The sequence below is a fragment of the Syngnathus floridae genome, chromosome 8 (assembly GCF_059516105.1).
Source record: "Syngnathus floridae isolate MCC-2025c chromosome 8, RoL_Sflo_1.0, whole genome shotgun sequence".
In the NCBI taxonomy this organism is placed as follows: Eukaryota; Metazoa; Chordata; class Actinopteri; order Syngnathiformes; family Syngnathidae; genus Syngnathus; species Syngnathus floridae.
Window position 1 is genome coordinate 11,210,986 of NC_142420.1, and position 13,127 is coordinate 11,224,112.

Consider the following 13,127-nt stretch of genomic DNA (forward strand, 5'->3'; position numbering starts at 1 on the left):
CAGTATGGCTGCGTGCGGAACCCGATCGATAAATTGGCATTTAATTTCAGCTTTATTCTTAGTAATCGGTGTCCATTTTTTATTTCCAATACGGCAAATGCGTTCTCTTTATACATTCTATCAAATTCCGTTCTAATTGGAAAAAAAAAGGGATGTCTCTAGGCCTTTAAAACCAAGGTACTGGATAATAACAGTGATGACAACTGTTGGATCAAGAAAACAGATTACAGATTAATTGGGCGATTATATAAAAACTATAAATCCAAGATTGTCGAACAAACGATTGGCAGCAACCTTGCCCACCTCGGAAGATGAGTGAGCGAAAGGCAGGTGAGAATTAGTAGGCCACACCATAGCAGTGTTTCCATCTGGCTGTAAAAACTGAATGGCCTTTGGATTGTGACCACTCCTTAGAATTTGAAAGGGGTCCAAGCGGGAGATCAAAAAGCCAGCACATCATTCGTCATCATTCAGATGAGATGTTGAGCACACAAACGGCCGAGAGCGGCGCGAATGCTGTTTTCGATGATCTAAAGCATCTCGTCTTGTCCTTTTCACATGCTCGCAATGAATTATGTATCGGCAGTGATTTATGGCGCGCCATGCTCAACCTTCTCCCTCTACCTCAGCGACATGGATTTTCTTGCGGAGCCAACTGGGAAAACCAAAATTGCTCAATTTAAGGAAGTAATTAAAACTGTCCACAATCAATATTTATCTGTGGAAGGATCCTGATGGGGGGGTTTGGGGCCTCAATGCCGCCAGCCCCCTCCTCTCCTTCCCTCAGTGTCTTGCACAGACTCAAGATTTTTTTTTTAAACCAGCTAGTAATGTTCAATCTGCCCAATCGAAGCACAACGGGGAGTCACCAGAGCAGCCTTTGCCTCCTAACGACGAAAACCTCCGTCGCTAAATGCGTCACACTTGAATTCAGTCGAGTGTTCGGAGGGACTGGCATGAAGCAACGGACGGATCGTGCCCGTGTCATCAATTTTAATTATCCCCACAAGCAGTCATTTCGCTTTAGGCGCCGCTGGGAAAGCAAGAATCGGGGAGGAGAAAATGATTTCAATCAATTTGGGATGTGGAGTGTGAGGTGAGACCCGTGTTTGTCGCAACCTTTCCCCTGGTTTTTAACAGCACGCACACGCAAAACACACACACACACACACACACACGTGGGTGTAATTTCTTATCTTGTTGTGTTGTTGCTGGAGGCCAGCAGGAGGCAGCCAGCAGGTCAATATAGCAAAGGTCACGCCCCGTCTCGCCAATCTCCCAGCGTAAGTGAATGCAGCGCACGTTTAGCCATCATTACGACAGGGGTGCCCGTATCTCCTCCCAATAAAATGGCGGGGGGTCCCGCCGGCCTTTTGCGCCCATGCTGCGTCAGACCGCCACCCGTGCTTTTCTAATTGGGCCGATTTAGTCGGGATTATTTCCCGGGTGCGTTGATGCCGAGCGGCGTTGTGTTGATGATGTTTGGATTGGGGATTATCATTATTGACTGCGAAGATGAAGGGACTGTTGCTTAGTGGTGTGGCAAACTATAAACAGACTCATTAGCTAAATAGGAGCTGTGTGTATGGCTCAACATACACATTTGCGTTGAAAATCCCATCGTACGACTGCTGTGAGTGAATCCAGATAGCTGTTGTAGTACCAAGACTGACCTGTGGGAGGCAGCATACTGCCGAAAGGCATCCAAGCTGAGAGAGAAGAAACTGAAGCACTAGAAAACAATGATTTGGCAAAAATGAGTCTTCACATCTCAATCACACACAAAAAGACGATTTGTACGATTTAATAAACAGACTGGGTAGAACAAAAAAATACTGACCCTTCAGGATAATCATTTGCACACATTTGATAATCCGATTTTGAGGAGAGAAATAATACTAGAAACTGGCCCGATTACATTGGTCAACTATAAAAATAATAAAAAATGTAAATAAAAAAAAAAAAAAAATTTTTTTGCACCAATTCTGATCGATTAGCTATCGATTTATGGACAAAATAAAAATGTTGCCATGACTCAGCTTTTAGAATATCACTGTGCTGATTTTGTAAACTATCCCAAGCAGTGGAGAGACAAAGGCGCAATTCCCTCCCGCATCCCACAAATCACGGCAAACTCGATTATCTGTAATTTATGAGCTCTTCCCTCCTTGGCGCACTCTCACTGCTGCTGTTTCCCACCTGAGGTTATCACCCAACACTTAACAAATGACGCGCTTGCTTTTGTATGAATGTATTGATCAGCGCTCCGTTCAGCCCGATATCTTTCTTTATTTAGGATGGCAGCTTGGCCGGCAAGGATAATGTCTCCCCCTCCTTCAAGGCCCGTCTCCTGTTTATTCTTTTGGTCGTGCCTCACTGGTTCGCCTAACTGCGCCACTCGATTGCCCGAATTCAAGCTGTCACTTGGCGCGCTGCTAGAATAACTCAAAGACGACAAATAATAATACAGAAAAAGTAGGATCAAATAATCTTGTCACGCCGGTAAAAGTGATTGCCGGGGACCGCGATCCGTAATCAATACACTAATGCCGTAATTTAGAGCGGCTGCGCGGGGAGGAGGAAGCCGCCTCTCATCTGCTATTTCTTGCCTGGCTGACCAACTTTGACCTTCACTGGGAGTGAGAGCGGGATTATTGTGATGTTGGGCTCAAAGAAATCACCAACAAGAGTTGAGAGGCGACGGCTGACATTTGATGTTCGCCGTAGCCGCCGCCGAAACCTGAACTGATTAATTCTCAGTCAGCACTGGCTCTTGAGCTTCCACTTCCTCTATGACAGCAAATCCCTGACACTCACATGACAAATTGGGAAATAACAGATGGCCGCCATTTTACTTATCCTTTTCGGACACTTCACTTTGTCCTCCCAAGAATGCAGGAGGAAACTTTTTTCAGCGTGGCACATTCACTGAGCTTCATGATTAAACAAAATGGTGCCAAACACGGAAGTAGCTTCACGAGACTTTTTCTGCTTTGATTCTTCTCATCACTATTGTCTATAGATTCCATGCAGAGCAGAAGCAGACATTCTGAAGTTTGTCTGAAATTGATTGCAATTACCCAAGAGTGTTTGGCCGCCCCCCTCGGGTGACGCTAATTACTTAATCATTCCTAAACATGCATGCAATTTGCCTCAATTGCCTTGAACTATATACTTGACTTTCCTGTTACAGATTTCCAATGGTATGATTGGGCATCAACAGCTAGATCCCGGAGAAGGTTGATGAATTTAAGACATTCAAACAGACTTTAGGATGGAATCAATAATTTGGTATCTTTGTGTGCTTGGAGAGCAAAAAGTCACCATCACGTAGCTACTGGATAAAAATAAAGGATGTTGTCCTCCGATACAAATTGTAATTTAACTAAGTGAAGATTCATACTGTTGTGTTGTTCGGCGTGCCGGCCGCCGGTATGAAAAGCAATATTACGAGTGAGGTGTGATTTATGAAGCTGCCCGCCGATAATGCCATTTGTATTGATTCCTTTATTCCCAAAGAGTTCTCAAATTAAAAATAACATCAAAAGGAAGGAATTGTAAGCAATGACAAATAGGAACCAGAACAAATATAACAAACTTTTTTTTTTCTTTTCATACACCAATGCCGGTAATACGTCACATTCATCTGACACTTTTATTTGACATTTTTTTTATGTTACTGTAATGGCCTGTCTTTGTTTATATTTTATATGATTATATATATTTTTTATATTGTTATTATATTTATATTTTATATTATTATTATTATATTTATATAGTATTATACTTATATTAAGTTTGTCCTCTTTGGACCATTTGTCCCAGTTTAGGTTATGTTTGACCCAGCAGATATAAGAGTGAGGAAACTGAGTCGGGTTTTGCGGCCGGACTTGAGTCGAACGTGATCCCGTGCCTTTTAAAAGGCAAAGCTGTACGCTAGCATCTCCCGTCACGATTGGGCACGACAGTGACGGGAGCGAACCCGACCGAGTAATCTGACACATCTTGATGGCGGCACAACGCTGAGCCAGCTGCCACGCCGGGGATTAAAAGCAGCAATGCGGGGGCTAACAAGGGTTAGATATAAAATTTCTCCAAAGTGACACATGACAGGACAAACAATTAAGTGTCAACGCCCCGACCCCGGGGCGACACTTTTACACCATGACCGCCTCTTTCTGCGCCACACATTCGTCATTCCTCCGACGGCGGCTTGGCGAGGAAAGAGATGCTGGTTGTTGTTGTTTTTTTTGTCCGACCGCAAGCCCGGTGTTGCTCATTGTTTATCCATTATGATGAAAAGCTGTAGAGCGCTATGAAAATGGCCGAGCTTGTAATTTGTCTTTGTCTGGCGCAGCTCGGCATTCCAGCTGAGTTGAAGAAGCGAACTTCAAAGTCGTTGCGGTGCGGTAAATACATCATGAAACATTATTGACCAAAATGTGGCCAAACTATAATTTTTAAGTATTTTAAATACCTAAAAATGATATATATATATATATATATATATATATATATATATATATATATATATATATATATATATATTTGTAAACTTTGTAAACATATGGATATATATATATATATATATATATATACATATGTTTACAAAGCCTTGCTGTGCTGAGGCGAACTTTGAGAGAAGATCCAGCACCAAAACTAAATCAACAAGTTCAACTACGACCTGTTGCATTGAGGTAAGCGTGTCAACTAATTAATCATCACTTCTAGCATTATAAAAAATAAATAAATAAATAAATAAATAAATCCACGTTGCCCAGCTCGGCCTCATTTCTACAAGACAGCTGGTGACGCTTTCCTGTGATTCACGATAATCCACTTTTTATTATGAAGGAAATATGGCATTTTTTTTACGCAGCTGGCAATGCATCAATATTGGTGGCAAGTAAGGACATATGGTCCAAACAGCGAAGAAAGGGGCCGCAATGCAAAACTCCAAATATGTAAATATTAAAAGACATATTCACATTTGGTGAGGTGCGAGAATTGAACCCACAACACGTACCTTAATACGACCGGTGCCAATCAACCTGGACTCCATTTTAAAAAACGTGATGACTTTCTTTCGAGTAATTGTTCACCAGTGTCGGCTAATTGCCTTAATCCTCTTTTCCCAAAGGCAGAGCATCAATGATACATATTTCCATTATAATATTACACAATCCGGTTCCGGCTCGATGATTAAGCGTAAGTACTTTACCTCATACTGTATTGTAGCAGATTAGATAATGCACCCCATTATGTAAATGACGTGCCCCATTTCTGCTCTGCGCAAATGAATGTATTTTACCTTTACGATGAGGCGCCGCAAAGCCGCAGAGCCATTAAATGAAAATAAGCAAATATTTGCGCGGCTTCCGACGTCGCTGAGTAATCGTCTCAATGAAATTTTTTTTTGAATCAATCCCGTGTATATGATCAGCGTTTAAAGTGGGAAAAACATGTCGTTACTCTTGTTCTTTAGCCCTGATGCTAATATACAGGTTAGCTTACAAGTTCCGGAACGCTATAATGACACAAACGGGTGTCGCCAAGCTAAAATCAACAGTCAAACAGATTGGAGCGTTGTTTGGCATGTTCCTTAAAAGGCCCGCGACAGCTCAATGTGATAAAGTGCATCTGGGCTGTGATTTCCAACGCTGTCATGGAAGCGGCTAACATTCACGTCACATTATGTCGCAATGAGCGGGCTAATTCCGCTACAGACACATCCAGTGCTTGAGCATCGTCGGAAAAGGGCAAGACTTCCTGCGAGCAAATCGAGTCGGGCGGTGCGGAGGAATCCGGAACGACCGATGTGGAGCGGAATGTAAAATCTTGTCATGACAAACAAACAAACAAATAGGTTTTGATGAGTCGGCACTTATGTGGACACTACGAGGCAACGCAGGTTGGCTGGCTTGAAACAAGAAGGGCTGAAGATACCTTTTTTCCCCCCTTTCCTAAACGACATCTCGCAAAAACCGTCGTCTTGATTAAAGTTTAATTAAGGATCACATTTGGCTGCGCCTCTCACGGCGATCTACATGAGCAGATTTCCCGCGGCTTAACTCCTTGGCTGGGAAAATCCTCCTTTATTACTTTCAACCTGTTGTAAAAGCTGTTGGCACAGAGGGACAGCCCCCTCATACACTGGCCTTGTTTGCTTCCGGAACAATCCCAAATCTCTGGAGATACCCCCCACACACACACACTCCACCCCCCCTCGGCTCTCCCGAGCGCTACTTCGATTTAATATCCGTCCTATCCGCGACAAGGTGCCGGCTCATTATTAATGATACTATTCATTAATTTCTTGTTGGGCTGATGTTATTTATTAAAATATTAAAGAAAGCTCCTGAGACACAATCACATAATGAGGGATGTGTCCTCCTTCCAACGGCAGTCCCCTACCCCTTCCACGACCCCTCCCCCCCCCCCCCCCCTCGCTGGATGGATGGCGGGTAGAATTACCCCACTCGGACGCTGGTAGCCTGGCGCACCCTCATTAGTCGTCCTCCAGGGCTGAGTGACACCATAAATCCATTCTGCACGTCCACCGACGGCGGCCATATACAAACGCGCGGGCTGGCCTCGCCACGTTAATGAGCCATTCGCATGCACAGGGAATTGACTCCTGTCTGTCCGTCTTAGCTGGACAGTATTTTTTTTTTGTGGAGAGGGGGGGCAGTTCAGATTTAACGCCTCAGTTTTAGTTCTCATCAAGAAACTATTAAACTTGAAATTGAACCAGGCGGGCACCTGCGAAGGGTAAACACAGGCTGGCCGGTGCAGGTTCGACAGCCTGTGGAAATGTCGTTCACTTGTGACTAAACATTATTCCGATAATCGATTAATGGGTGGGTTATTTTGTCGAGTAATTGAAATTGATTTAAAAAAAATAAAAGTTTTAATTGCCAGGTGATAATGTGTGACTCCACAGTCTTAACTGGATTCAACTCGTATGTGTGGCAAGAGTGCTATAAATAGACATACACATTTGCTTGACTTTGTTTTGGGTCAAAATTTAAGTGAATGGGTCTTATTTTTGTTTCCACAAAAGAGTTATGCGATCGTTTTTTACAACGACCATGATGAAAACAGCAAAGGAATGTTTTGAAAAGTGTGTTTGTGTTTAAAGCAAGCAGAAAATCAATATAAACTAAATAAACAAATAAATAAACAAATGCAGATTTACGCCTATTGCAAGTAACTTGATCCCTCAGTATACCGGGAAAAATATCCCTACTGACTGAATGAGACATTTTATTTTTTTGCGCCCAAGATCCTGCTGACACATTAAATTTGAGCACGCCAGCCCTAAAATGAATGGTTACAAGCAGAAATCCCAGAAAGACATTCATCATAATAATTAATCTGATCCAATTATATAGCAAGGAGTGTAACAAATTGCTAGGGAAAATAGAGATCTATCACTGCCACGTCATGGCGACGACAGAGTAACGAAGCAATTAGACAGCCAGACTTGAAACTGCTGCTGTTCCTGCTGACGGCGATGATGTCATTAGAGAGCAAGATGAGCAGCTTTATGGACTAATTACCTTCCGGGTGACAATACAATTGTCCTTTTGTACATTTGTGTCTCAAAGTGTCACTTTTACGACGGACATTTCAGGGTGGCAAAAAATACAATTTGCCCGAACAATACAGCTGAGCACATTGGCACCGTGATGTCATTTTCAGTCGACAGGACAAAAAGGCCGCCCCCTGAGATGGATAATAAAATAGGTGGATTTTCATGCTTAAATCATATTCCGCAAACGTAACATTAATCAGAATGTCACATTTAAACTCGTGGGGGCAGATAGAGCATTTTACTGTAAAGAAAATATTTCACTTGATGTTTCCTTTAAACTAAACAAACTTGGTTGACGACACATAGTTGGCTCTGAAAAATTAACTCGGAAAATGAAGCGATGGAGCTCCTTGGATATTCTCTCGTGCGCCTTGTTGGCATGTGCTAAGAACTGAATTAATCACCTGCCCGCCTCTCTGCCCGGGTGCGAGGGACCTGAGCATGGCAGTAATAAGACAACGCCTTCAGGGACGCGCGGCTGAGTATAAATATCAGCTGCCGCGCGCATGTAAATCACCGGCAGATTTATTTATCTTTTAATTTCTCCTGGAAAAGGCTCTGTTGTGCTAATATCACGCAGACGGCCTTTTAGGGAGTCTTTAAGGGATGGCAGTGGTGGCGGCGGCGGGTGCAAGAAGGGAGGGAGGGAAGTAGGGAGGGAGTGAAGGAGGGAGGAGGACTTCATGAGTAATTAAAGAGCTGTTTGGACCGGCATAAATAATGCTGCTTGGATTGGACTTCATGCAGGAGTGCAGACAGAGCGCCTGGAAATGGGTTCTGGTGGACGGCCGACCAGCAGCAGGGGTTCACACAACACAACGCACACACTAACCTCTCACTAGTTATTTGTTGATTAAATAAATGTTCAATTAAATATTTAATATAAAAATAAAATAGATAAAAAATAAATAAATGACACTTGAAAATAATATCAAAATAAAACTTTATGGCACTGTGTGGACACTAATAAAAACATTTAATGCATAATAATGAAGCATTGATTTAATCTACTTCATCAATTGGTGGCACAGAAGTTTCTTGTTAGTTAAACCTCCAAAATACGACATCTCAGAATACGCTACACATTTTTCTCATGTGAAGATGGCATGGCAAGTGGCGAGGGTCTTCACTGAGGTGGGAAATAGAATTATTTCCTGGCACATTAGTGGAGGACTTGACAGGTCATAGAAGAGAAAGTGTAGCGGGGCGCGCTAATGGTCAGTGACACCCTCTCGCCATTGCCCAAGGAGCGCTAGCCATTTATAGAACCTCCGCTCTCGTCGCCTTGCATTTATTTATTTTTTTTAAAGCTCAATACGATTGCAAGAGGAAAGGCGCCGCTGTATTTCATATCCTGTGCTTCAAGTTGTATAAGTTGGACAGGCGCGTTGTGGGAGGTCCAACCGCTGCCGTTATGTATGTCATCGGGCTAAGTGTATCGGTGGTTGATTGTAATGATTCGACAGGCTCTCAAAGCGATCGCACCACATATGGCGCACACACACAAGGCCTGTTTGCATTCATTAGGCTTGAGAATGAAGCAAGTATCAGAGCAGACGCACGCTGGGCCTCGCCTGCGACGCACCGGGAGGCAGAGTAACCTTAACGGGAAGTGGCGCCACTTGTGCTCCCTCCCGTTTTAGCCTCGGGCGCTGGGCCGCGGGGCCCCGTTAGCCGAATGGCCGGTCCTGCCACGGGGAGGAAATGTCAGCAGCGGTTTCAGCGAGCTCCAAGTCAGCTCGGGCTCCCTGGCGTGAGTCTGACGCGATGGCAGACGGCAGTGAGCGGTGACTGCACACGGCTAGCTGATCAGCGCCACTGTCACGTACGGCGACGGCCATGATATGGGCCCATTTCTGAAAAAGTACTTTCAAATACTGCTCGTAAAACTAACAAATCATCCGTAAAAATAAACACAGACACCTAGCTACTTCAGTACAGCAATGAAGTATTTGTACTTGCCACCACTGCTCACATTTACATATTTTTACTTTTAATGAACACACACGTTGCATGGAAAATACACCAGGAGCTAAACAAGCGTGATTTGTCATGAGCCCGCGTGCGTGCATGTGCGTGTTTGTGTGCGTCAAGCATCAATCACAGCCATCAGAATTGCCACAGTGTGCTGTCAGGCCCTATTACTACTGAATTCATTTCCCTCAATTAATTTAAAATCTAACCCCTCAGCAGCCACCAATGTATGTTTTTTTTCATATCGACCCACCCACCTATTTGTCAAAACGCTCTCAGTGACAGTAGCGTGATGCATTCATTATAAAAATGAGGAACAATACTCCACACATCTCATTAATTAACTCAATTGGGAGAAGCCCCGCCCCCTCTCCCGAAAAAAAAAAAAAGGCGGGCGCATTCCCGCAGCCACATTTGGATATTCACAGACTAAAACTGAAAGTTGATTGTCAAAAAATCTGAACATTTAATTTCAAGGCGCTAATATGTCAATGCTGTCTTTCATGTGACTATTTTCCCCGACACCAATGAAGTGCACACGGCAGATAAGTCATCATCTGAATAAGAAAAGATAAAGAAATGTCCTCAGAGTGTATTATTGTGCGATAATTTGTCTTATCTAAATCGTTGCCTGCACATTACTCACGCTCAAAGCCGTTAACAAGACAACACGCGCCCGCGTGTGTCATTAATAAATGACACAAAACCCTCAGCGCGCTTTTGTGGCACGTCAAAAGAGACTCCCACGCTTATATGTAGCGTTTAATTCATTAAATGTGAACACGCTTTTAACTTCGGGAAACTCATTTGGAAGTATAATTGCCCCGAGGGATGAAAATGAACCCGTCACCCCCGCCGAGCTACCCGTGTTAGGGAATTGGAGCCAATGTCCACTTGTAAGGATTCATTTGCATCCTTAAGGGCGGGCAAAAAAAAAAAAATCTCAATCTCAGAGGATCATCAGATGCTCACCGTTTACATTTACATTGTTACTCGCACGGTTAATAGGATTAATTATACGATATAGAAAGTACTGCAGATAATTCTTGTCAAAGCTTCTGTAAATCTGGAAAAGTAGTTGAGCAAAATTGTGATTAGTAGAAAATAATCAACCTTTACATTGCTTTGAAATGTTGTTGATAAAATATTTGGGCGGCAAAATATGAAAGTAACTACTGTTCAAATGCAAGACACGACTTTTTTCTAGCATGCCCTGCTGAATTCCCCCACAAGAACATCTTTTCTCTGCTAATGTCGAATTTGCTCGCTGCGCCTCAGCCACGAGTGTTGCCTGACATAAGCTCATGTGACATTTGAGAGGAGGGACAGGCACGAGTCTGGGCCGCTTGACGCATACCAGCCGTGACTCAGCTGGCTGACGTGTGGGATGTTGCTCTCATCTCTCTCTGGGCAGCCAACGGCTCGTTACTACGAGAACATCACCGGAGATAAACATGACTGACACATTTATTCAAAGATGTATACGATCAAGTCAGAATTTAAACGGGAGATCATTTGGATGCTTCGCGGAGTCGTATTTACCGGTCAAAACTATTTGGATTTGAGGAGGCTGATGTCCATTCTCATGTTTGGCAAAATAAAATTACGATAACAGCCGATTAATTAAAAATATAAAAATAAAAACAAATAAATAAAATACTTTGACTTGACTCTGGAAGCTCAGCTATTTGCACACAGGCCGGGAAAAAGTTCCACGTCGACTGCGTTCCTTCGCAAATGAGTTGCCAGCTTTTTTCACCACAGCGCCATCTTCTGGATTGGGTGTGCTACTGCAGGAACATACCCCGACGCAAATCCTGCCTGCTGGGCATACAGTAGCTTATCTTTGGTCTAAAAAAGTCATTTGTCAAGAGTTGACAGGTGACGGCTCCAAAAGAAAGGAGGCCGTGCTTATCCATGACTGGAGGGCTGAAAAAATTCAAATGTGCTACGATATTTGCTGAGACGCCACATCTCGCCACGTCCTTGAAATAATTACGCTTGTCTTGTAATGGAGGTCATAATTCACTTTGATTGTCCTGAACTTTTCCCGTATGAAAGCAAGCACAACAGTCTCTGCTAATGTTCCTAACGCAGGCTGCCGCCGCGTTCCAAAGCGACGCTGGAATTAGGACTCGGCTCAAGATCCAAATCCCGCCACGTGTCCTTTTGAGGCGCACCTAACAAGTCGGCTCGTTTCTGATGAGCTCAGCAGGAGCCGTGATAGTTTACTTTTGATGAATTAGAGGAGGCGGGATTTAATGAATAGAATACGGGGGTCACCTTTGTATCACACTATTGTATCTCGGGGTGATAAGATAAAAACACAACAAACAGATTTTTCTTACTGCCACATGCCTCTCCTTAATAATCAAGATTCCTCATCCCGGGCGTACGGAATCTCATTACCTTGGCTCGTGGAGGAGAGCGAGACAACACTTCTCTGACTTCCTCACGAGGGGGAGGGCGCCGGACACACGGCTTTCTGCATATTTGCGCATACATCCACATCCCCATCCAGATATGTAAATGACTCATGCCAAGCCCAAATGCTCAAGTCCACACCATTAGTTTTCCACTTCATGATCTCCACATGGGGCCGTTAGGGGGATAATGTACCGTACAATACACGCTTTACTTTTAATTAATAGGCAAAAAAAAAGGTAATTTGAGGAGAAATAGGAAATGGAGATTACTGTGGAAAGAAAAAAAGCCTTGGAGATGTTTTTGAATGAGAGGTTCTTTTGTTAAAAGGAAAAACAAAGACTATTATGATCAGACCTTAAAATGACGGTCAAACTTCGGAGCAATCGGAGGCGCCAAAATAAATTGATTAATCGATAGCTCAATCGAATCAAAAATTGCTGCTTCAAATCAAAATGGCTGACTTGTTCTATTCCAGGTATATTCTTGTTATGACATAACCAATTTGGTACCGATGAGTACAATTGGTAACACGGCCTAAATTTTGTCTAGTTTGAACAAGTATCAATCATCGAAGCCATTAAATCCAATTGGCCAGTTGTAACAATTGATTACTTGAATATATGAGACAAATAGCAACAGCTGTTATCAGCTTTGACACTACATTATGCAAACTGTAGTCTTAACTGTAACAAACAAGATACAGTACATAGTAAAAAAAAAGTGATGCCGCACTGACACGTCGCACTGCCGGATGTTCTGTGATGAAAGTAAAACACCACACGCCATCTACCAGCCTGAGTGATAAAGCACGGAATATCTCTTTGCTCTCTTCAAATGTCACGCTTTATTGCCAGGTTGCGTCCTGGTCGGCCAAATATACACCTGTTTTACCTCCACTGGGAACATTACAAACTCTTCTTGAAAACGTCCTTGAAGAGCAATATAAGTTACCGTGCTTGGAGATTGCACGAGAATGCACCTGCATTGTATCACCCTAAGTGACATTTGTTATATTTTTAACCTTTAGTGCGGCGGTTCTAAAATGTGGGTTTGGGATTGAACCCGTGGGAGTAAATTGTGTCTTTTCTTTTTTTATACAACTAACAAAAAAGTGTGTCATTTTGTGTGT

At 43.2% G+C, this 13,127-nt stretch overlaps 1 protein-coding gene across 15 annotated transcripts in view; it reads right to left on the reverse strand.

Annotated features, from left to right (window-relative positions):
• The window catches only part of LOC148394573 (uncharacterized), a 53,157-nt gene that overhangs the window by 12,073 nt on the left and 27,957 nt on the right, over positions 1–13,127 (reverse strand). For 2 of the 15 annotated variants that reach the window (XR_015860002.1, XR_015859997.1), the window contains exon 5: positions 1,674–1,732. The exons of the other annotated variants lie outside the window; for them this stretch is intronic. The gene's annotated coding sequence lies outside the window, so the exon portion shown is untranslated. The remainder of the gene's footprint in view (positions 1–1,673; positions 1,733–13,127) is intronic. 15 annotated transcript variants of the gene reach the window in all.